Source organism: Haliotis cracherodii, unplaced genomic scaffold (assembly GCF_022045235.1).
Source record: "Haliotis cracherodii isolate W230 unplaced genomic scaffold, xgHalCrac1.p SCAF_2, whole genome shotgun sequence".
Classification (NCBI taxonomy): Eukaryota; Metazoa; Mollusca; class Gastropoda; order Lepetellida; family Haliotidae; genus Haliotis; species Haliotis cracherodii.
In genome coordinates, this window is record NW_027266275.1 from 48,432,399 (window position 1) to 48,455,500 (window position 23,102).

Consider the following 23,102-nt stretch of genomic DNA (forward strand, 5'->3'; position numbering starts at 1 on the left):
TACATATAAAACTCGAATCTGTAAACGAAACAGGATCCATTACATTGATAATGATCTTTAGAATAAAGGATACAAGTTTAAAATTATCTACTCTGTCATAGCGACTGATTTATGACACCCATTGTCTGAAGAACATTTAATTGCAAAGGCTCATTACCCTGGAGCCATGACATATATATACCTTGAAACACTTAATTGCTGTTATTTATAAAATGCTAATCCTAATTGTTAATCCCCATTTTTGTGTACATCGACCGTCTGCCATCCTGAACAGGATGTGCAAGTATGTCACTGATGATTTACTGTTTACATTTATATTTATTACTTACTAAATGCCAGGTGACCTTGGCTATATAAGCCTTGGTCCAGAGAGATTGAGATGGTTCCCAGTAGGAAGTGACAACTTAGAGATGATAGCTTGCGGTATATATAGTTTTACTTTACACATGTAGATATATACATACAAAAGACACTATGTGTCAGGTCAGCACATAGTGGTAGTGGTTGTTGTCTAGGTGCCCCGGCCTAACCCTAGCTAGGCTAAGGGTAAGACCTTTCTTTTCTCCTGCCTCTCAATCTCTCTGGACCAAGGCTTATATAGCAAAGATAGCATATATAGTAACACATGGGTACAATGGTGTTTCCTACCATGATATTGGTGGAATATTGCTAAAAAGTGACGTAAAACCTCACTCACTCACTCACTCACCAGAGGCAATGATTTTCAGCATTCTGAAAGACTGGTTCTTTGTATGTTGTATCATGATATAACATTTATACTAAGTTTTCCTATAATAATTAGATCCACATCAAGTGCTTTTATGAGTTATCATGGTGTAATATTTATACATAATTTCACATAATTATAGTTTAGCAAGTAATACTTATCATCAGGTAAAATGCATATATAAAATATCAGTAGTTTCAGTTATAGCTTTTTAGATAGATGCTAGCCTAAGGTAATGGGAGCGCATCTCCTAGACATACTATTCAATAAGACAAGAGTTATGTCTACATAGTTTAATAGATTTGAAGCTTTTAGATAAATGCTAGCCTAAGGTATCAAGATCCCATTTCCCAGACAAAAGATATGTCTACATAGATTGATTGCCTTGAACTATTTTATTTAAGTAAATCTGTCATCACCTACATTAGATTAACATTCAGCAATTACTTCAATTTAGATTCATTAATGATTAGCCCCCATACAAGCTCGTCTATAGTGATACCATAAGTAGTATAGGTAATGGGGGTTCTGGACCACTTCCACTGGAGCGGGATTCATATACCTATACTGCTACTACAGGTAGCATTTTTTATGTGTAAATGAATATGCGATTCAACGATAGTCATGAGATTAAGTTAAATTGACCACCACCTGGAGTCTATGATATAAATTTTTATAGGTAATGATGGTTCTGGCTCACTTCCACTGGAGCCGGATTTGTATTAAACGAAACATCAATATTAATTAATAATGAATAAAATTTACTATAGCCCACGAGGATATTGGAAAGGTGTAGGAGCAATAAAAAAATTAGCCACCGCGGCTAAGGTATCTAAAGATGTGGCCAAGGATTGGTTAAAGAAACAAGCGTTGTGGCAAATATATTTACCGGCACCGCGTTATATACCGAGGAAGAAGTTTGATATTTCTACGACGAATGAAGTTCATCAGGCTGACCTCTTGTTTCTTCCTCACGATAAGGTAAAACGCAAAACGTATAAATACGCTTTAACAGTAGTGGATGTGGCTAGTCGATACAAAGAGGCTGAGCCATTAACATCGAAAGATTCAACAGAGGTAGCTAATGCACTGAGCCGCATATATAAACGCGGACCGCTAAAATGGCCTAAGCTATTTCAAGTAGATCCCGGTCGCGAGTTTATGGGATCGGTAACTAAACTGTTAACAAAGCACGACGTCAAAATCGTCCGTGGTGAAAGAGAGGCCCACCGTAGTCAAGCCATTGTTGAAAGATTTAACCGGACTCTAGCGGAACGTTTGTTTGGTTATCAGTATGGGATCGAAATGAAATCCGAGCGATTAAGATCAACCGAATGGTCGACACGATTATCAGCCGTTGTATCAGCGCTGAATAATGAAGTAACGAGATTAATAGGGAAGAAACCATCCGATGCGATTAAAATGAAATCCGTGACTTCCGAATCTTCAGCACCGAGGAGAGGCAAAGAACAAAAACTTCCAGATAGAGTAAGGGTAAGATATTTATACCAGCCCGGTGAACTCGAAGGAGGCCTACGTCGTGCAACCGATCCCATATGGTCCCTTAAGACGTATAACATTAGTAGATTGGTTACGAAAGAAGGAGAGCCTATTCTTTATTATCTTCAAGATGGACCGGGTAGGGCATTTGTACGAGAAGAGTTGTTCATAGTTCCCGATGGTACGGTATTACCACCATAACCACAAGCATAGGTAGTTACACCATCATTATCAATCCATCTCTTTGTATCTAAGGGGGATAATGATGTCTTGTTCATTCTTAATCCATATATCCTATGATCGTAACTTCTTAAAGAGTTCCTCTCGTGTTTGAACGTTCTACCGTTGAATAATGATTCTTTATACTGTTCGTGTTTGATATGCCTTTTTACAACATACTTCTTAACACCCTTGGCTTTTCTTATCTCCCCATTATCGGACTTCTTTATAGAATACATCTTAGGTCTTAATCCTACATACTCCGCTATAGGAGTCCCAGCACATTCATCCTTCATCTTACCTAATACCTTTTTATTTACTACGCTGTGCAGTGGATTATCTTTAGGGTAATCGCTCGTGTCGTACATATCTATTTTTTCTGCCATATCTTTATACACATCCTCGGTTTGTATTTCCATCAACAAAGAATCTGTGTCGGTATATAACACCTCGCATCTATCGCCGTATTGCTTCTTAAGTTCGTTGTAATAAAAGTCATACATTAAGTGTTTTGACAAGTCGAGAATACTCATACCGACGTACACCGGTCTGTTGAATATTACTGTTAAAAGCCGGACTGGCTATAAGTTTCCTGAGTCTTTCTTCCTCATTAGATCTGACTAATTTAACATCAACACGCTTCCTTAGATTCTCCATAGTTTTACCGAATACCGAGTTATTCATGAGCTTATATAGATTCTTTTCGAAATCGCTGGTGGCTATCTTTCTTAAATCTGTGTTCAGCCTTATATAGGGCTCCATTCAAGGGCTTTGATCAAACTTAAGAACTCTGTGTATTTTCTTAAGTTTCATACCTAACGATAGATACAACTGGAGATTTCTGTAGTGAACTATATATTTTGTCTTATCCATCAAATTTGGTACGAGTTTTTCTACGTTAGCTAACCTACTATTACCCATCAAGGAGCGTTGATATTCTGACATCCAGTCTTTATTAACCATTAATCTTTCGGGAGCTAGCGGATAACTGTTATGATCTTTATGTAAGGAACTCGGATATTCTAGGTCAACTTCTAGTATGTACCCTTTATTCTCATCATTATTATTGATATTATGGATATTAATAACATTGATATTATGGACCCACTCAAAACCACCCGTGGGTAAAGGTTGACTCATAGCCCATCCGTACAAATTGTTAGTGTCGAGATATAATATATGCGTGTCGGGTTTACTCGGATCGTATCCTTCCACTAATTTATTATTAGCCTTAGAATACCTTTTCGCTGCCATCGATATACCACCTCTTAATCCTTTCTCAATAAACAAGTGCATATCGTAATCTGTGAGTAGTTTTAGTTCTATGCCGGTCTTCTTCAACAATGCATCCCACGATAGTCCAGGACTGGAATAGTACCATGCCGGGTCCAAGCCGTATTGTTTTAAACACGTCTTTCTAAATATCTCGAATATATCGGCGAGTAACAGTACATCGGTTTTTAAGTACAGATCGTGATAATCACCTAAATTCTTACAACCTAATTTATCCCAGACCATCAGAGCGTGTTCATAATCGGCATCTGTTATTCTAGATTCTGTTAAGTTACTATAGAATGATTCGAGGGGTGGTAATTCAGTTTCTTCGAATCTAGACCAATCATCCATATATTCGTAAGGATATACACCTTTTCTCAGCAGCAAATGACGAGTTATCTTATCTGTATATTGATTTGTTATCGCGAAGTCATCGGGATTGTTCGCTTTAGCTAAATTGTCCAGGGAAGATAACAGAAACTGTACGGAGTCTATGAATCTAAGCCCATTACTTTGCTTTATTCTAGATTTCCCATCCTTGTCCCTATAATGTATAGGTTTAGTCAACGAGAACGATATGTATTTTTCCATATTGTTAGGAATGCACGTTAAACCGCCATCGGTCTTTGAGATAGCTTGCATAATGAGATGTGAATCGTATCCTCTAAGGTTATGAAACACAACGGGGATGGGTATTGTTTGAGCATTCATTTTTAGTTTCAAGTTACACTCGTTATGCGCAGCTCCCCGATAATTACCCGTGACGTGACAATGATCTCTTACGGAATCCCCATCCAGAGGTTTATTACAAACATGACAACTCGTTGACTTCTTGTGCGCCCTCCAATCATCTATCGTCATACGCATGGGTTTCTTACACGATAATTTTCCCCTGATTATTCTCTCTTCATTTTGTAGATATTCTAGGAACTTTCCCGCTGCATCGGGACCTCTGTAAATCACGGGAGTGTTTGTTTTCCCATCATACCTTGCAACTATATATCCAAACCCACAAGGAATATGTTCTTGAGTTTTGTACGTACTTTGATTATCTTGGTTGGTATTTTCTATGGGTTTGATAAGCGCTTCGAAGTCGGCGTAAATTACGTACGGTACTGGCATTTGATTACAATAATGTTCAAATTTTAATATATTTTTTCCCTCTTTAGGCATATCGATCCTAATAGCGGTCTGTCCAACACCTCTACAGTCTTCTTTATGCGCTTCTAATAGATCTTGTGTGCTGTACCCATGCAGGCATCTTTCGCAGAAATATTTCTTTTCCTTATGTTTTGTTTGATCGTATAGCACCCTGTTTAAACTCTTTATCCACGTATAATGATATTTTCCATCTTTTTCGATCAGAAATGAATTGATTCTGGGAATATGTTCCGGAGCGGAGCTTATCCTGTGTACAACAATTCCTTTAGAATGTCCGAAAACATTTATAGCTAAATTATTTTGCTTTTCCACCTTATCAATTTGAGATATTGGTGTAGGTTCGTCTATACCATCGAAGTTGAGTCCATCGTTTTGGGGATAGCTAGAAGGTCTATCCGGATGCTTGTCTACGGGGAACAATGCAGATCTTATCATCATTCTTAAACAATCATCGGATTTATTTTTTACGTTAATTATGGCTTTTTTCTTCTTATAATACGGGGGTAAATCTATATAAGATCCACCTTTGAAGGGCATATAATTCGCTATATCTAAATATAAACTATCGATTTTATCCACACCCCAACCCGAACTTCTATTAGTCCAGCGTTCTAAAGTTTCCTGTATCCTCTGAATTGATGTATCTAATGATGCGTCTATAGTATCGGATTCGGTTATAACTTCTTGATTGCTACGGAAATATGGTTCGGTATATTCGACACTATCGTCTGCGTTACTTTTACTCAATGACATTTTAATCGTCAGCTGGTATTTTATACTTTGTAAATCATCTAACTCCTCGTTAATTTTACTGGATATGATGGGCTTAATATCGTTAACATCCATGTTGGAATTAATATCCATCTTCCAACCTCTTAGATATTTACCAACGCCGGCGGATGTGGGTACAAATATTAATTCTTGTTGTTGTTGATTATTATCATCCTCGTCTTGTTCTTGTTGATTATTATTATCTAGTAAAGCGATCAATTCAGCTCTTCTCATTCGAGAATAACCTCTCAGCCCACTGTTTCTCGCTCTAGCTTTGAGTTCTCTAACAGTCTGTGGTCTGTTGTATTCCAAACCGAGTAAGGTAATCAATTCAGCTTTTCTCATACGAGAATATCCACGTAGACCACGTTGCTTTGCCATAGCCTTCAACTCTCTGACAAAAACCATAGTGGTTGAATGGTATATGCAAAATGAAACAAATGTCTAATTGGTTGTTTTCATATATCTAAATACGTATTCTCCCCAACCTATTCCTCTCATTGATGTAATCTCCCTTCCTAGCATAAATAATCTGATTCCTGACCCTATCAGCACCGTGTTTCTTACATAAACAATAACGACCTTTGACCCCTATCCCGCATTCAGAACACGTATAGTTTATGTGTCCACGCTTGATGTAATAATTGTGTATACCGCAGTAAATTTCAACACAGCGGCGGTTACATAGAGTCGTCTTCCCCATGAGTGTAAACTTGCAGTTATTCATGGTATATACATCTATCATATCATTTGTCTAAATGCAAATCACATCTACACTAGTGAATAGCTGAAAATCAATAGAGCAGATAACCCCATAATAACAAATGCGACCTCTCGGTCTTTCTGAGCCTCAGACGGTGTATAAAACTGACTCATTGTTGGTCTAGGTATTGGGTCGAGTTTTTTCCCATAAACGAGGTAGTATTCGTGCATGGCGGATTCGACATCCTTAAACGTTTGAATTGAATGTCCTTCCTTAATCAGTTTTTCATGAATAAAGTCTAATCTCTTCATTCTCTGCTGCGTATATTGTAACTGGGCTGCTTGGTATTGTTCTAATGCTTTATTATGTCGTTTACGCTCCTCTTTAACTTCTTGAGCGTTTGATTCCCTCATACTGGAAAATAAATAATTACTCCCCGAAAAAGCTAGAGCATTAACAACAGCTCCACCGACCATCATCGCAATTGATGCCATATGAATATAAATATTCAAATGTTTAATTACTTCATTATGTCTTCCGGGATAAGCCCTTGTTTGATGAGCATATCCTTCGTTGCCATTGCTAACCCAATATCCAGAACCATCATACCTATATCAAATCCATTAAAATCTAGCTTGGGAGGTGTGGCTTTAGTAAGCATTTTAGCCATACGGGCATAGCCAATGGCCAAGCCGGTGACCACCGCTGAATGATACGTCGCGTTTACCAACATTTTACCGTCTGTAACTGGAGTAGTCATGCTTCTTATAGTATTATATGAGGACTAACCTCTAATTGAACTTGTTGTTGCATAGGGGGTGACGTTTTCTCTTCTCCGGTCTTATAAAAGAACCATACAGCCGCTATACCAGCAACTCCTACTAGTGCCCATGTTTTAATCGGATTTGAATTATTTATTAATTTTGCTTTGTGCGCCAGCCCTCCCTTTCTTCCTGCAGCTATTTTGTTGGGGTTCTTAGTAACTCTGGGTTTTAGTATTTTCTCATTCACATGTGGTGCATTCTCATTCACATCCTCATTCACTTGTTCCGCAATCTGTTGTGTCTGTTGTGGTGTCACCTGTTGTGATTGTGTTTCCGCAATCTGTTGAGTCTCCATTTATATTATTAAGTGGGCACGTATGTTTAAATTGACAATACCTAGCCGTTATTAGAGCTGTGGTGAACGGAGCTAAGAACATTCCGAATCTATGATAAAACTCACAGCTCACTGAGCTTATAGCGTGTTCGATGAATGGGTCTTTCTCTAGAGATTCGCATAAATACATGCGATGTTCTGCCAGGATGGGGAGAAACGTACTAGCTACGACTGTGTATAGTTGTAATATAGACGACCCTATAGTTTTAGTCATTGTAGCTCCCAGTCTAGACTCGTAACACGCGTACAGTTTTTTAATCTCTTCGTCGGTCATGTTATCAATTTTTTCGATGGTATAATTTTCTCCCAAATATTGGGAACATTTTCCACCGGCTACCAAAGCCGCGAGTCTTTCTCTATGTTTATCTGTAACTACTTCAGCATCAGATTCTTTGAGCATTTGTTCGATGAGTTCGTCGCATTCCATAATGTAATACCTAAGGAGATATTTAAGTCTAACATAATATAATATGACGTATCCAATACATCCCGTAATAATGAACTGTTGCGAAAGAATGAGGATTTCGAACCACATTATGTCATATTAACCGCTAATGTTCAATTTGCTACATTTTTGCTACATTTTGCTATAATTTTGCTACATTTTGCTAAGCAATTGCATAAGCAGCTGGTTGATCGGTTTTTAATACGAGTTTACAGTGCTTCGTTGCTGCTAACACTTTTCTGACTTTATCTCGTTCACCCTTGGTATAAATGACGTCATTTTCGCGTAAACATTCCTCGAATGAATCTCGATCTTTGCAATGAAAGAGCGCTACCCATTTGGTCTGCTCTCTGAGATCTTTCAGGACAGAGTTGTATTTTTGAGTAAGTACCCAAACGCTATGTTGAGTATGCCGACCGGAAAATGCTAAATACGAAAGCATATCATTCTTTTTTGTTAATTCTTTACTCGCGCTGCAGTTGTCTATTACGAAAAGGGTTGATTCTCCTTTGTATTTTTCGTGACATACTCGGAGACAGTCTTGTAAACGATCGCCCGGATCGACTCTGTGTACCCCATCGTCATTCATTACCCAATCTCTCGATAAGTATGTTTTATTAACGCTTATAGTCGGGCACAGAATAATAATATGATCGAAAACATCACGATAATGACTTTCTGAAATATCTAGAATAAAAGCTGTTTTTCCGCAGCCCATTTGCCCGCATATGATAGCGCAGTGCAGATCTTTAGGTAAAAGATTATCAATAGATTGCTTGCACGAATCTCCCATTCTGTATATTAAGTTGCGCATCCATAATCACGTACAAATATATGTTTAATTTACCAGCCAATTCCTGGAGCTTCGTTATCTGTATGGTGACACCCTCGCTAGCATTTTCTATTCTCCTCCCACTGCCGTGTAATTGGTCATCGTCCGTTGTTCGCATGTCGAGCCATAGCGCGTACTTCGAGGTGAGGTATTCACCCATCGATACACTCCCGAGAGACAAATCTTTCACGACCGCGTTAACTTCCGGAGAACGTTTTATAGAAGGAAGTTTTTTAATCTCAACCCACTGGTGATACGCTAGCATTCCTTGGCTATATAGTTGATTAGGAACACCCTCGATAGTCAATTCTACTTTCGTAATCTTGGGATTGTAGAACTTCTCGGTATTTCTTTTAAACGCATCGGAGGGGTCCTCGAACAACATTAAAATACCCTTCAACGACCTCGTGGGGACGTTTAGATTGATATTCCACATCGTATCTTTTTTGTCCCTCGTGATCTTTCGGTGTCGCAGCACGCGATCGTTCAAAATGGCTAAACTTCCCGAATACTGGTTACGAATTTGTCTGGCTAATTCGGGATCCGTTATCATATCGTACTCGAGCGAGATATTGTCAATGGAATAGCTAGCATCTTCAGCAGCTCTGATTACTCTACCGTAGTCGTTAAAAGTGAGTTCGTATTCTAATCTATCGCCTAGGGATGCTTGATAAAAGGGCATGTGGGAATCTAGTAATTCAAAGTCTAGGGGAATATAGAATCGGTTACCTAATGCGTCGGCAACGGCCTGATCTTTTACGACAGTACCATCACCACTAGAAGCATCTACGCGCAGTCTCAATGTGTTCTTGTTACAAATACCTTGGTACTGTAAGTTTTCCCGCTCTTTATCCGTTCTCCAGAGATCCATGTAACAATAGTATACATCGCTATCGTCGATACTCAAAACCTTATTACCGCTAATTTTAATAGTGATTTTCTTGACGATAGCACGACCTAAGTTCTGAACCGGCTCCCTGTTAACGTCGGTAGAATTCAAAACAATCGTAAATGTTAGTCGGACAGTTCCCAGAACTAACACATCGTGTGCGCCGAGATTAGGAAAGCGAACCAGAAGCGTTTGATTCTGATCGATGGTACTAGGGTTATTAGTTATAGTTACAGACTAACAAATTGCCTTGACCCCTAATGGATCTCGAAGTCTACGTTGTGGGTTTAACTTGCGTCCGTATTGCGAAGACATTGTTACTTTGAAAACATGTACCCTATGTTTAATATAAAAATGACTAATTTTGAACATAATGACTTTGATCTAAGTACCTTTGGTGACTTTGATAACCCAATCGAAGATACTGACTTTGGTGGCACAAATCTTAACGATGAACTTTTACAATCAACTGTCAATGATTATTACGATGCCTTAAAAGAAGATAAAAATTATGTTAACCCAATAGGCCGTGACTATTCAAAGTTTACGATAGATAGTAAAGGAATATTGCGACTGAGTGGCGCTCCGGATATTGATCTTATGCATTCTCGTACTCGTAAGCCCCTAGCCTTGTCTACGATAGCCAATAAACACGGTATCGGCACTGTTCGTGATAAATTAGGTTTTGTGGACTACGGAAGACCAAAACTTTCCGCGAAGACTACTAAGGCTCTTCAGACTATGAGGAAAGAACTCGTTAATACAGATGATTTGGAAGCAGCCTCGATGGTGGCCTCGAACGGACTCGGAGAAATCTTAGATACCTACTACGATAATTCCACGGCCAGTGTACCACATTCAGAGTTCAGTATTAGGGAATTACGAGGTCTTGACAAGGCAATGCAAACTATGCGGGGAGAACTCATCAATAATACAGCCAAGCTATCCGAAATCGACAAACATATAGCTCAAGAGAAAACAAAACTCGAACAGGCGGGCGATGAATTCAGTAGACGCCGCGTTGCTGAAAGATTGCGTAACCTAGAAGAGGAAAGATTGGCCCGCCTCGAAGCAGCTTCCAGTAATAGAAAGGCACTTCGTTCGCAAATCAGTCGTATTCGAGAAACTATCGATCAAGTCCTCAACGATGATACTACACTGGCCGATAAAATTAAAACATTGTTCAGAGAACAGGGAATAACAATTGCCAGTATTTTAACCGCGTTGGGATTTATCATATCGACTTTGACTCTCTCGTTAACAGGTGGCACAGGTGGAGGCGGATCACCGCCTAACGATAAAAATGGTATTAAAGAGTGGATAAAAAAGCATTTAAAAGCATTAGGTTCAGCACTGGGAAAGCTCGCTGAGAAAGCCGCGGCTGCACTTCCCGGTATAATAGGGAGTGTTGTTTCCTGGCTATTGAATTTATTAGCTAAGACCACCATTTGGCTTTCAAAATTTGTGGGGGTTGATCGTAGCAATTGCAGGGTTGTTGTACGTATTCGCTAAAGACTATTTAACCACCAAATCATGAGTAAGCCAACCGAGACTCCACCCACTACAAGCGCTGTTTTTTCATTGATATGTTGTTGATTTTTAGCTGCAATATGCGGTGACACTTGTGCATCAGTAGATGGTTGAGCGATAGTTGGTGTTTGTGGTTTGACTATTCCCTTTTCGCCCGTGATCGTTTGCGTTATTAATTCGACATTCATATCTGAATTTATACCTGGTTTTTGTTGATCGGTAGCGATAACAATTTTATTATTATAGCCTATCACTTGACCGATCTTAAGTTCCATATTACTCGGAGACATGTATAGTCCCGGCGCATAAACAAAGTCCACTTTGGATCGAGCGTACTGTAATGCATCTTGAAAACGCTTTATAGACGATGGTATGTCAACTGGTGAATTAATGGCGTCCTCCACGTTTGTAACAAACTGTTTTTGCGCATCGAACGCCGTCCCAGTACCGATAATGGACGTTCGTGTTTGCGATTGTGCACCGAGAATTGCCCATACATAAGTTCTTATCGATTCATTAACTCTTTCAAATCCTGGGTTAGTAAAATTATTTTCCGTTTTATCATTAAGAAATTCATTCCAAGCGTCTGTTGTATCATTTGGATGCACAAACTTTGTTATGATATAAGGAATGCCACTCTCAAAGTTCATACGATCTGCTCTAAACTGTTTATCCGAGAGAGCAAAGCTTGAAGGGATCACACCCTCTTTAATTAAATAATCGCTTTTATCTTTAATAGTTCTTTGTCCAGAGTACGGAATACCTAGACCATGGCTAGGTCCTTTAATGCGCCAATCTTTACTCGTAGAAACATTAAATTCATTACAAATACGTTCGAAGGCCCTCTTATCATAAATATTATTGGCGTGATTCCATGCTGGATCCAGCGGTAATGGAGCATTAATTTCTTTAAGTATACGTCTAATCTGATAGTACACGTGAAATAATATAACAGACTTATATAGTTTAAATCCTGGGGCATTAACAGATACGCCACATCCCGTTGTGGCACACCATACGGCAAAGTTTAACTGATTCTGCCAAAATTGCATCGGATTGTGAAACCAATCGTTCACCATTTTATTGTTAGTTGCCGTGAAACTGTATTTTTCAAAGATATCGTGGAATTTAACTAAAAATTCAGCACCAGAGGCAGTTACTATAATCGATTGATTAGTAATGTATCTCGATTTCATATTTAAGTTATGATATAGTATCATTGTATATTTAATATGGATGTTACACTCCCGGGAATAACAAATGGTCAGTCTATTGAACTGCTTCAAACTATCGATAACTCGGATGGACAACTCGAAGTCGCTCTGTTTGATGTAACGTATTACCAACGGTGGACCAATATAAGTGCTGCGAGAGGAAATAATGAGATATTTGTAATAGATGACCAAAATAGAATTAATAGAATTATTACTATACCTGATGGGTATTACAGCATAAGCTCACTCAATGATGAATATTTTAAGTCTGATGAGGAATTTTATAATACTACTAAAATTAGTATCACACAAAATGAGGCCACTGGGGCAGTGACAATCATCAATGGAAACACAAATATACCTATTGGTGAGAACTTAGCATACACACTTGGATTTAATCGGACAATAACATTACCACGCGGCTCAAAAGTGATTGCATGGATTAACGAAGTACCTGATTTAGTTCCCTATAAAGAGTTGTTCATCCATCTTGATCAAATAAGCACGACGGATAATATTCAACTAGAAAGTCCTTCAACTCTGCTCAGAAGTGTTCCAGTGAAAGATGAAAAATATAATAGTGGTAGAACGGAATCTTTCTCGTTATTACAATATAAAAAATTAAAGCGGGGTATTATTTCAGACCTTAAAATTTCTGTATTAGATGTAAAACACCAACCTGTACATATAGGATACTTAAGTGTAACACTCCATATTATAAATAATGGTTGATTCCATATTTAAGTTATGATATAGTATCATTGTATATTTGATATGTATGTTACACTCCTGGGAATAACAAATAGTCAGTCTATTCAACTGCTTCGTACTATCGATAACTCGGATGGACAACTCGAAGTAGCTCTATGCGATGTAACGTATTACCCACGGTGGACCAATATAAATGCTACCAGAGGTTATAATAATGAGACAGAAATAAATGGTCAAAAATACATTATACCTGATGGGTATTACAGCGTATGCTCACTCAATGATGAATTTTTTAAGCCTAATGGAATTAGTCTAACACAAAATGAGTCAAATGGGTTACTGATTTTGAAAGGCTGGAAAAAAGGATGTAAAGCTTTACAGTAACTTAGCATACACACTTGGATGGGGAGGAGAAATAACAGTAATCAAGACATCAGATCAGGGACTCTATTTACCCGATTTAGTTCCCTATAAAGAGCTGTGCATCCATCTTGATCAAATCAGTAAAACGGATAATATTCAACAAGAAAGTCCTTCAACTCTACTCAGAAGTGTTCCAGTGAAAGATGAAAAATACAATAGCGGTAGAACGGAATCTTTTTCAACATTACAATATAAAAAATTAAAGCGGGGTATTATTTCAGACCTTAAAATGTCTGTATTAGATGTAAAACACCAACCTGTACATATAGGATACTTAAGTGTAACACTCCATATTATAAATAATGGTTGATGCATCAGGCCCTGGAACGATAAGACAATGTAATACAATTGCGCTTTCCGATCTCGGAGACACGGAAGGATTCGGTAAACCCGGTACCAATGGTAAGTTATACGCTTTACACTTACACGATAATGTATACAAGCGGAAAGAAGTCACATTCACGGGTAATCTAGAAGATTTAAGCGATGTCGACGTTAGTAGACTCCTTAAAACCACTCCGTACAATATTATTTACAACAGTGAGAATAAATGGACTATGGTCGAAGCAAACATCAAGTGGCTACTGAATATCGTCATTACCCCACCTTATGCGATGATGGGTAAGGGACATAATTTAACTAAGATAATAAATAGTGGCATCGTACTCGCAGCCTATATCCCGTCAAAACGAAAAAGTGTGTTAGTCACTCCCCTGCCAGAAAAACCAGGTCATATGTTATATAGTCGTCCGGCAATCCAAAATGTTAGTTTAAATTTGGTTACAGAATTCGATGATATTAAACAGAACTTGAGTGCAATACCTAATATTTCTACGCTTATTATTGAAGTCTTGTTCGGAGATGCATCGGAAGATGCCTTCAAAATATTACCAGGTCTATCGATTAAATGGCTCAAGAAACACAAGCGTCAACGTTGCAGTATTATTCATGTTAGAGCATCACCCGTTACAACCCTCGAGGGGGTTCAAATTATTAAAAGTGACATAATTTCTCTCTCTAAGATATTCTTGCCGTATAATATACATTTGATAAGGTTGATGTATACTCTCAAAACATTTAAGCAAGACCAATTAAAGACTATTATATATTCGTAATATACACTATGAGTTTATATCCAGCGCTCGATGAAAAGATGGAAACTGTTGATGGATTTCGATTACATCAAATAAGCGACATAAAACATCGAATAGAGAAGGATAGGGAGTTGAGACTTGGATTGTATAAAAAGTATCGCAGAGCCGTGAATGCTCTGGACGGAGTTGACACCGCTCTTGTAGTGGCTGACATGGGACTCGGTGTAGCCGGTGTCGGTTTACTATCAACTATAATCGCCGCGCCTATCGTGCTCGGCATGGAAATAACCGCCGGAGTCTCGGGACTGGCAGGAATAGCGATAAAATTCATTTCTCGTAGGTTGCAAAAGAAAGCATTAAAACACGATAGTATTCGAATACTCGCCGAAGCAAAGTTGAACAGCATTGAGGATCATATTTCGACAGCAATGGCTGATTGTAAGATATCCGAGGATGAGTTTCGTTTAGTGCTGTCGGAACTCACCAAATACAACGCAATGAAGCAGGATATTCAATCAAAATCTCGTAAGACCAATGGTATTAGCGAAGACGATAAAAAAAAGTTCATAGAACAGGGGAGGCAACAAGCGCGTCAATTATTCCGTGCCAAAACCAAAGAACTGGTTGGAGATTAAAAATAAATTGCTTACTATCGTGTGATTACATTTAGACAAATGCTTACATAAATATATAATAATGGAAAAAACTATTAAATGGAGAGAATTACCACAAGGTTTTTATTATATCAGTGATGTCAAACCAACCAAATACGGTAATCAATTGTTTCTTATCAATTTACAAAAAGAGTGTAGTTATATAGTCTGGTCTCCTAGTAAAATGAACGAAGAACTTAATAAAAATGTTGAATATCGCTTTATCGATAAAAATAATGAAGAATATTTTTATTACCATTTAGACTCATCTAAAGCAATGATTGGACCCAGGTATTGGTGAGCTAGAGCTGAATCTCATGACTATCGTTGAATCGCATAGTCATTTACACATAAAAAATACTACCTGTAGTAGCAGTATAGGTATATGAATCAAGCTCCAGTGGAAGTGGTCCAGAACCCCCATTACCTATACTACTCCATAATCTCTTTCCAAGCACCCAGTAAATATGTCAACAAGGTTAGCGCCAACAGGATTAACAGGATTAAGTATTCACCTCTGTCTAGCCATTCATTTAGCATAGGGCACAACCCATCGTGTATCAACCAATCATATTCCTTTTTATTGTTATAATTTTTGTTAAATACATACCGAAGCAAAATGTTAGGCAGAAGGGGTTTGTTGCTCTAACCAAGCAGATCTCTCTCCCACAGCCCAGAGGGTTGTACCGACTCTCTGTGGCACCCTCAGCTATATTCTAAGATCTTGTAAATTGTTCATTGTTAATTGTTCTTGTTAATAAAATTGTGATTAGTCTCCTGTGACTCCGGCTCTTTGCTGACTAATTCCCCCAAGAAAACCAGCACGCCATTTGGAAGGTTTTGTTCAACCGAACAGAACCATAATAAATCCATAATAGTTCACTGAAGCTATTTCTGGATTTATTGTTGTATAAAATGCTCCTCAAATAGTTTTGCAGGCATTGGCCATCTCTGAGAGTTTGACCATCTCCCATTTGGCTGGGTAAAACTCATCCCACAGTTTATAGCCTGCGCAGCAATGAATGAAAAAAATATCGTGATCAATGACCCATCATCACAGCTAACCTGACCCAGCCGAGATAGATGCCACACTGATCAGTAACAGTTGATCTTGTCACAGGAGTTTCAGCACTGGTTTAGTGAAGCTCAGAGTTGATCTTGTCACAGGAGTTTCAGCACTGGTTTAGTGATGTGTCATAGCGACTGATTTACGACATCCATTGTCTGAAGAACATTTGATTGCAAAGGCTTATTACCCTGGAGCCATGACATCTATATGCCTTGAAACACTTAATTGCTGTTATTTATTAGATGCTAATCCTATTTGTTAATCCCCATTTTTGTGTACATCAACCGTCTGCCATCCTGAACAAGATGTGCAAGTATGTCACTGATGATTTACTGTTTACATTTATATTTATTACTTACTAAATGTCAGGTGACCTTGGCTATATAAGCCTTGGTCCAGAGAGATTGAGAGAGAGAGAAGGGGTTTGACTCTCTTACCAAGCAGACCTCTCTCCCACAGCCCAGAGTGTTGTACCGACTCTCTGTGGCACCCTCAGTTATTTTCTAAGTATATGAAAATTGTTAACTGTTCTTGTAAATAAAATTGTGATTAGTCTCCTGTGACTCCGGCTCTTTGCTGACTAATTCCCCAAGAAAACCAGCACGCCATTTGGAAGGTATTGTTCACCCAGAACAGTTCCATGATAGAAGCTCGGAGTTGATCTTGTCACAGGAGTTTAAGCACTGGTTTAGTGAAGCTCGGAGTTGATCTTGTCACAGGAGTTTCAGCACTGGTTTAGTGAAGCTCAGAGTTGATCTTGTCACAGGAGTTTAAGCACTGGTTAAGTGAAGCTCGGAGTTAATCTTGTCACAGGAGTTTAAGCACTGGTTAAGTGAAGCTCGGAGTTGATCTTGTCACAGGAGTTTAAGCACTGGTTTAGTGAAGCTCGGAGTTGATCTTGTCACAGGAGTTTAAGCACTGGTTAAGTGAAGCTCGGAGTTGATCTTGTCACAGGAGTTTAAGCACTGGTTAAGTGAAGCTCGGAGTTGATCTTGTCACAGGAGTTTAAGCACTGGTTTAGTGAAGCTCGGAGTTGATCTTGTCACAGGGGAGATTCGGTACTGGTTTAGTGAAGCTCGGAGTTGATCTTGTCACAGTAGCTGATCTTGTCACAGGAGTTTCAGCACTGGTTTAGTGAAACTCAGAGTTGATCTTGTCACAGGGGAGATTCAGGTCTTGCTTAGAGAAAATATCAATGTGTTTTTAATTTTATTAGAATAAGGAAAACACTTGAGTTATCAAAGTGGTTATAGGTACAAGATGTTAATGTAAAGTATTGATAATTTGCCTGAGCAATAATGACATGCCTAGGATGAAACGTCCTGTAGGCACAGATCATCTGTCAGTTCAGCTTTCCATTTGTATCACTAAAAAGATCGAAAGCTCATTACTTTTGTTTTCTGGATTTTAACTCTTTTGAAAAAATTGAATTTTCACAAGCTCAAACTTGTTGCATAATAGTATATATTTGTTCAAATTCAAGCTCTGCCGCAGTTGATTTTTTCAAACGTGTTAGAGATTGATTTCATACCTATCTGACATACCTCCTATATCCCTCTGGGAGAATATTCTGACATATAATTAGATCACATTGAAGGAAAGGTCACTTTGTATGAACTAGCCCTAAAAATGTTCCTGTACACATTGACTAGTATTTATGAATGGAATTTGATGAAACTTTGTGTACCTAATCTCAGCCTTTGGATGACTTCTTTCTAAGGTCTAGGTCACAAGAGGTCAAATTATTAAATACATGGTTCAAATTTCATGAAATTTTAGATTGATTCATGAAAAATCTAAGCAGTAATGAACTCAATACCTGTCATTTGTTCAAGGTTGTTTTAAAGGTAACTTTGAAGGTTATTCCCTCATGAATTGACTTGTAAACAGTTACTTTCAGAAAGAACTGGCAGTGTGATATGCAGACTTCATAAACATTACGCAAGTGTTTGACAAGAAATGTTCTCGCATGTGATTGAAGGTCAAGGTCACACAGTGTGAGTTGGGGCACAAACAAAGCTTGTGTGCAAGATAGCTTGAACATTTTGTATTGGAATTTGAAGAAACTTAGTATACATGATCTCTGATGCATGGTCTCCACAGCCTGATACATTGTGTTGGACCTGGGAGTTATGACAGCAGTTGTGGGTCTGTACTATCCCTTTCTCATCTGTGTTATACATAGACTGAAGTCTATCTCTTAGGTTGTACTTTTCCAAGATCAGTTTGCCAAAGTAGGTGTTCACTGTTTTTTTCCGATGTGGCTTTAGCTCTCATGATCTCCAAAGAGCAGGTGATCTTTTATGAAAACTTTAAAACCACTGAATTGAAAGAGGCTAGTCATGTTTTGGTTTCTTCCACACACAGACGGCAAGATCAGTAGTTAAAGCTAAAGCTATGACTTCTGCATGAGAATAACTATACCCAAAAGCAGACATAATTTCACCTCCTTCTTGGAATAATAAAACATAAGGTATCGACCTTACACATTCAACAGACATGTTTCAACTAAGTCAGTCATAAAGAGACAAATAGGGCACAGAAAACTGTCTTGCTGCACGTTGGAGTCCTTTCCCTCTATAATGATGGCTTCATAAGTCTTTTCATGCTTTCTAGTGGATCTTGCCAGTAATTGGCCTTTCCTGATCTGATGGAGACCTAAAATAATTTTATATAAACCATAACGACATTAACCTTAAAACGTCACAAAAATGACTTCAGAAAGTATGGATGATATAAGAGATGGCCCATCTGCCTTTTCATGGATTTTGTTTTTAGCGAGAGTCTATAGAATACTAAACTCGCTCCCGTGTAATACCAGTAGTATGAAACTCGTGAATAGTTGTGATATCTGACAACCACAGATACCACAACTATTCACAAGTTTCCTGAAATTGGTTTTACATGGGAGCGAGTTTAGTATTTTATTTATTATTTGCCATTTATAACCTTTTTAGAATTATACTGTTGAGTGTGAATAGGCTGACACCTACAAGATCCACGACATAATCCAATTGATTTTAACAGAATAATACTTCGAACACGTCATAGGTTGAATTTAATATTATACAAAGGGTCCACCTTTAGAATTCAGTCATCAGTTCAACAAAATTATCATAGCACTCAGGTTATCGCAACTCACATACTTAAACTTAGACTAAGGACTGTCGTTTGTGCTACAATACGATCGCCTTGTGGAAGGTGGCCTTGCACCTCAAAGTTTACAATCATGTCACAATACCTGATGACGTAATTTGTGGAATTTTGTTGCAAGATCCATCGGCGAAACAATGCCATGTGATGTCAGCCCAGCAGCAAGGTTGTTGGGGTCATCGAGTGTGCATAAGCTCCTCTCAGTGATCTATCATCTCCAAACGCAATGTCGTTGAATAAGCCGAGGGATGTTGAATGCTTTCAATATTTGTTTGTGAAACGTGTTCCGAGAGTACATAAGCACGCGTTTTGGTATTACACAGTATGTAATACAGCTGTATGTTTATTAAACGGGTGATCTCTTCATGGGTAAATAATAAACACACATTATATGGATTTCTGGTATTCAATAACAACACTGCTCAAAAAACTATTTGATACGATTTTTTCATAGTAATGAGTTATATCTTTGTGATCTCTGTTTGAAACTACTATATTTGTCAGATGTTATTAATAACATGCGATACAAGATTGGTTTTGTAGTTTCATAATTTTTGTTGTTCTTTCACTGATGATAATACCATATTCGAAATGCCAACTATTTTGTTTGAGTTATAAAATGAGACAGACTAAAGAGCTTCTTTGAGTTTGTACATGTGCCTTGTATAACAGGATATGTTTTAGATATACAACAGTTACCGTATTCGACGTAATAAGCGCCCCTCTCTAATAAGCACCCACGGCGATATTTGCTAGTATATTGGCTAGTGAACAATCCCAATTATCACCCCTTCTGATTGATCAATGTACACAAGGCACAGATCATCTGTCAGTTCAGCTTTCCATTTGTATCACTAAAAAGATCGAAAGCTCATTACTTTTGTTTTCTGGATTTTAACTCTTTTGAAAAAATTGAATTTTCACAAGCTCAAACTTGTTGCATAATAGTATATATTTGTTCAAATTCAAGCTCTGCCGCAGTTGATTTTTTCAAACGTGTTAGAGATTGATTTCATACCTATCTGACATACCTCCTATATCCCTCTGGGAGAATATTCTGACATATAATTAGATCACATTGAAGGAAAGGTCACTTTGTATGAACTAGCCCTAAAAATGTTCCTGTACACATTGACTAGTATTTATGAATGGAATTTGATGAAACTTTGTGTACCTAATCTCAGCCTTTGGATGACTTCTTTCTAAGGTCTAGGTCACAAGAGGTCAAATTATTAAATACATGGTTCAAATTTCATGAAATTTTAGATTGATTCATGAAAAATCTAAGCAGTAATGAACTCAATACCTGTCATTTGTTCAAGGTTGTTTTAAAGGTAACTTTGAAGGTTATTCCCTCATGAATTGACTTGTAAACAGTTACTTTCAGAAAGAACTGGCAGTGTGATATGCAGACTTCATAAACATTACGCAAGTGTTTGACAAGAAATGTTCTCGCATGTGATTGAAGGTCAAGGTCACACAGTGTGAGTTGGGGCACAAACAAAGCTTGTGTGCAAGATAGCTTGAACATTTTGTATTGGAATTTGAAGAAACTTAGTATACATGATCTCTGATGCATGGTCTCCACAGCCTGATACATTGTGTTGGACCTGGGAGTTATGACAGCAGTTGTGGGTCTGTACTATCCCTTTCTCATCAGTGTTATACATAGACTGAAGTCTATCTCTTAGGTTGTACTTTTCCAAGATCAGTTTGCCAAAGTAGGTGTTCACTGTTTTTTTTCGATGTGGCTTTAGCTCTCATGATCTCCAAAGAGCAGGTGATCTTTTATGAAAACTTTAAAACCACTGAATTGAAAGAGGCTAGTCATGTTTTGGTTTCTTCCACACACAGACGGCAAGATCAGTAGTTAAAGCTAAAGCTATGACTTCTGCATGAGAATAACTATACCCAAAAGCAGACATAATTTCACCTCCTTCTTGGAATAATAAAACATAAGGTATCGACCTTACACATTCAACAGACATGTTTCAACTAAGTCAGTCATAAAGAGACAAATAGGGCACAGAAAACTGTCTTGCTGCACGTTGGAGTCCTTTCCCTCTATAATGATGGCTTCATAAGTCTTTTCATGCTTTCTAGTGGATCTTGCCAGTAATTGGCCTTTCCTGATCTGATGGAGACCTAAAATAATTTTATATAAACCATAACGACATTAACCTTAAAACGTCACAAAAATGACTTCAGAAAGTATGGATGATATAAGAGATGGCCCATCTGCCTTTTCATGGATTTTGTTTTTAGCGAGAGTCTATAGAATACTAAACTCGCTCCCGTGTAATACCAGTAGTATGAAACTCGTGAATAGTTGTGATATCTGACAACCACAGATACCACAACTATTCACAAGTTTCCTGAAATTGGTTTTACATGGGAGCGAGTTTAGTATTTTATTTATTATTTGCCATTTATAACCTTTTTAGAATTATACTGTTGAGTGTGAATAGGCTGACACCTACAAGATCCACGACATAATCCAATTGATTTTAACAGAATAATACTTCGAACACGTCATAGGTTGAATTTAATATTATACAAAGGGTCCACCTTTAGAATTCAGTCATCAGTTCAACAAAATTATCATAGCACTCAGGTTATCGCAACTCACATACTTAAACTTAGACTAAGGACTGTCGTTTGTGCTACAATACGATCGCCTTGTGGAAGGTGGCCTTGCACCTCAAAGTTTACAATCATGTCACAATACCTGATGACGTAATTTGTGGAATTTTGTTGCAAGATCCATCGGCGAAACAATGCCATGTGATGTCAGCCCAGCAGCAAGGTTGTTGGGGTCATCGAGTGTGCATAAGCTCCTCTCAGTGATCTATCATCTCCAAACGCAATGTCGTTGAATAAGCCAAGGGATGTTGAATGCTTTCAATATTTGTTTGTGAAACGTGTTCCGAGAGTACATAAGCACGCGTTTTGGTATTACACAGTATGTAATACAGCTGTATGTTTATTAAACGGGTGATCTCTTCATGGGTAAATAATAAACACACATTATATGGATTTCTGGTATTCAATAACAACACTGCTCAAAAAACTATTTGATACGATTTTTTCATAGTAATGAGTTATATCTTTGTGATCTCTGTTTGAAACTACTATATTTGTCAGATGTTATTAATAACATGCGATACAAGATTGGTTTTGTAGTTTCATAATTTTTGTTGTTCTTTCACTGATGATAATACCATATTCGAAATGCCAACTATTTTGTTTGAGTTATAAAATGAGACAGACTAAAGAGCTTCTTTGAGTTTGTACATGTGCCTTGTATAACAGGATATGTTTTAGATATACAACAGTTACCGTATTCGACGTAATAAGCGCCCCTCTCTAATAAGCGCCCACGGCGATATTTGCTAGTATATTGGCTAGTGAACAATCCCAATTATCACCCCTTCTGATTGATCAATGTACGCAAGACTTATTTATTCGCGTATATTACACACACATGTGTCATATGCACTCTTAATTATGAGCAATTAAATTCTGGAAAAATATATCTGTCGTATATAAACATTTCAGGCTGTCATCATAAACCA

The 23,102-nt window shown here is 37.9% G+C and overlaps 1 protein-coding gene across 2 annotated transcripts in view; it reads left to right on the forward strand.

The window, feature by feature from the left end:
• Positions 1-23,102, forward strand: part of LOC139468158 (SH2 domain-containing protein 4B-like) — a 229,191-nt gene that overhangs the window by 108,828 nt on the left and 97,261 nt on the right. The window lies entirely within an intron of this gene.